Source organism: Octopus sinensis, linkage group LG18 (genome assembly GCF_006345805.1).
Source record: "Octopus sinensis linkage group LG18, ASM634580v1, whole genome shotgun sequence".
Lineage (NCBI taxonomy): Eukaryota > Metazoa > Mollusca > Cephalopoda > Octopoda > Octopodidae > Octopus > Octopus sinensis.
Genome location: NC_043014.1, coordinates 28,960,366 through 28,964,254, shown reverse-complemented (window position 1 = coordinate 28,964,254; position 3,889 = coordinate 28,960,366). Strand labels below are relative to the sequence as shown.

The 3,889-nt window shown below is 36.3% G+C and overlaps 1 long non-coding RNA gene across 1 annotated transcript in view; it reads left to right on the top strand.

Moving 5' to 3' along the window:
• Positions 1–3,586, top strand: part of LOC115221674 — a 90,087-nt gene extending 86,501 nt beyond the window's left edge. Inside the window, exon 7 of the long non-coding RNA XR_005002859.1 lies at positions 2,506–3,586. This is a non-coding gene — a long non-coding RNA (uncharacterized LOC115221674). The remainder of the gene's footprint in view (positions 1–2,505) is intronic.
• The last annotated feature ends 303 nt before the right edge of the window (positions 3,587–3,889 follow it).

Here is a 3,889-nt window from a genome sequence, read left to right as displayed (position 1 = left end):
AAAGTAAGAGGGGAGAATTTTTCAATTTTTCATCTCTATGTATAAAAGCACAGTCATTATCATTTAATGTCTGTGTGTATAGAAATTTTGGAATTTTCTTTTTCATTTTGGTAAATAAGATATACGATATAAAGGGTTAGTAGCATCTGTGACATCGTTATCTGTCTGTGTTTGCGCATGTAAATATTCGTGTGCGTGTGATCTTTGAATTCTCTGATAAACGATCCCATGACCCTTGTAAATTCAATATCTGACTGTCTCTTATAATGTAGCTGACAAAAAGATTTTCCTGTGATAACACTATAAATATATGTCTGCAATTCCCTATCTATATAGCTGATAGAATAACTATACTTCCAAAGCGTTTAAACAAAACTTTTGAAGAATATTGTATTAAAATAGCTTTTGAGATAGAAACTGTTAACGAGTCTATACTTTATTATACTGTCTAAAAACAAATATATTCCGTTTTCTTTCCTGATTTTTATTTTTTCTATTTTAATTTCGATTCACCCGTGTCTTGACTGGTTAATTCAAGCCTGAGTTTCTTATGTTCTTTTCAGTTTGTTATATGTCTAATTTACATTATATATATTATTGATTATTAAAAAATCAACAGCAAATTGTTTTTATACACAATTCTGAAGAGTCGAATTTCGATACGTGTCAATAACACCACAAGAATCAATAGCAGCATAAGTTATTACATAATATAGCAATATTCATGAGATCGGATTCAGCTGAAACGATTGTAAATTGATGTAACAAAATGACTTGCTTATAATTGTAAAAGCTGTAGATATTTGTGGACTCTCAAGCATGTATTTTCTAAAACAAGCAATCACCGGTTGCTAATGTCTACCTGAGAACCTGGACGCGCGGTTGAGCTTAATAGAATAAACGCCAGTGTTAGCACCCAAATGAAATTACCTATCTATCTATCTATCTATCTATCTATCTATCTATCTATCTATCTATCTATCTATCTATCTATCTATCTATCTATCTATCTATCTGTCTGTCTGTCTGTCTGTCTGTCTGTCTGTCTGTCTGTCTGTCTGTCTGTATGTCTGCTAGTCTTTCCATCTATCTCTTTTTCTGCCTTGTAAGGGTAATAATACCCATTTTTCTGCTGTTGTAATGGCGATACTGCGTTCGAAATATCACTATTTTGCTTGTATCGTACGATACACATTCGACGCTTCTAAAACACAAATGTAAGTGTGTTTATATACACACGTGGTTATATATATTATATTATATATATATATATATATATATATAATATATATATATACATACATATATACATACATACATACTACATACATACATACATACATTCTCAGTGCATATACAAGAACGATCGTAGGAGAAGAAACAAAATGATGCCTTAGTGATAATGATTTACAATCGGACCATCTATATATCATACAGAATCATACGTTGCTTTTATCTGTTTTTCACGTCGATGGCTACGGTCGCGTATTCTCAATCTGCAAAACGTCTTCAGCCTCCTGCACATTTTCGATGCTCTCATATCAGCCAAACTGGGTCGCAGCATTCCTCCAACCAACTGATTCTTCCGTCTTTTTCTGTACCTAGACGTCACCCATATGTGACATGAAAACTGCTCACCAGGCTCTCATTGACTCAATGTAGCCAGGCCACGAAAACATCCTTCAGAGGAATCGAAACAATTTTGTATATTTTGCTAATAAAATATCCCCAGTCATATTCAGAAAGCAATTGTGAACCTCAGCTTCACTAGTCTTGGACAACGTTATAGAAATGTTAGGTGTCAAGATTTTGGATGATTTTTCTGCCATCCTAGATTGTTAACCTTGTTCTTGGAGCGAGAATGTATCTAAACCTAATTAGTTGTCGACCATCTGCAAATCTTCTGTAAGAGCTGCTTTTTATACTAAACTACATCCAACAGAAAGGCTTTCTACTTAGCATCATGCTACAATCTCAGGCCTACAAAAATTAGATGCTCTTTCCGAGTTCTCTCGCTGAGTTGTGTATGCTACGCATACATCTAAGTCCTTCTCTTCTTTTTTTAATTCTACTGTTGTGTAAGCCATTGTGGTTATCGAAGTTGTCAAGACCATGAAGTATTCTTATTTGTTCCAAAAATTAAGTTCTTACATCCAGGGTTAGTTTTCTTCGAGGGTGTGTTTATGTTTGCTCGCGACTACATAGGCACATATGATAACTAACGAAAGAAGTATGCATGTTATCAAGTGAGGCTAGCTTGCGAGTGACAGCTATGCACACACACCACACACACACACACACACACACACACACACACACACACACACACACACATGCGCTGACCCCGCCTCAAAATCACAGAAAGAGTATGTTGTGTCTGTTTCATTATATATGTTTCCGCGTTCACTGCGATTCTCTTTAAAATGCATAGATATGTATACTTTCACATATATGAGTGTTTTTTTCTTTATGATGCTTTTTTTAATTTGTTTTTACTTGTTCCAGTGATTAGACTGCGGCCATGCTGGGGCACCGCCTTGAATTCTAGCCGAATGAATCGACCCCAGTACTTACTTTTTTAAGCCGGATACTTATTCTGTCGATTTCATTTGCCGAACCACACTACAATACGAGGGCGTAAATACAACAGCATCAGTTGTCAAGCGATGGTGGAGGAAAACACAAACACGAAGACGCGCGCGAGTGTGTATACAACAGGCTTCTTTCAGTTTCCGTCTACCAAATCCACTCTCAAGGCTTTGGTAGGCCCGAAGCTGTAGCAGCAGACATATGCCCCGACAGCCATGCAGTTGAACTGAACCTGGAACCATGTGCTTGAGAAGGAAGCTTATCTACACAACCACATCTGCGCCTACAATTTCAAATATTTTCCTTCTTTAAGAATATTAACTTCTTCCAGAAGTTATTCGGTGCATGATGAAAGGTTTTCCCCAGAACATAGATCTGTAAAGTCTAGACGCTTTGGAATTCACTAATTTTCCATACAAAATATATGGCTGCACATCTCAGCTTGCCAACTCACAAGAGAGCTTCTATGATTTAAACTTTCGCTAATTTTTAGACCTCAACAATACTCGCTTACTTTCTCCAGACATTTGCAAAATTTGTCAAAGTTACTTCAGATGAAAACAGTCGAAGTGTTTAACATGTCTTCAATAAAATGTCCATGTTTCTCTGCCCTACAACAAAATAGGCACAATGCCTGTTTTGAACTGAATATTTTGTTGTTATTGTCCATATTTCGTTGCAATTTACTTAACAAATGTTCATCTATCTGCTTTTTGATCATCAAGATTTGTCTGTCTGTTTCATATACGGTCGTTAAATATTTACAGAAAAATATGTTTTCCGTAGCTTTAAGATATACTGGTATTTTAGGAGACACACGAGACTTTCTAGAGCTGTGCTCATAAATAATATCCATTTTATCAAGATTTACTATGAAGCCTAATATGTTACGCGTCGTTTTATCGGTATGAGTTTCAAGATCTTTTCCATTATGTCCGTCGATATTACACTCGGCAGTCTGGCAGCAAGCTGGCAGAATCGTAAGCACGCCAGGCGAAATACTTAGTGGCGTTTCGCTTTTCTTTATGCTCTGAGTTCAAATTGTACCGAGGCCAATTTTGCTTTTCACCTTTTGGGATCAATTAAATAAGTACCATTTAAGCACTGCTGTCGGTGTAATCGTTTTACCCCGACCCCGAAATTGCTGGCCTTGTGCCAAAATTTGAAAGCGATATTACAGTCAATTGCACACGAGAGGCCTCCTCTCAGAAATACAAATAAGAGTGATCTATAATTAAGATGTCTACGATTCAATTATTTACCAGTTGTGCGGTAACATACATAAATATTTTCACAGCGA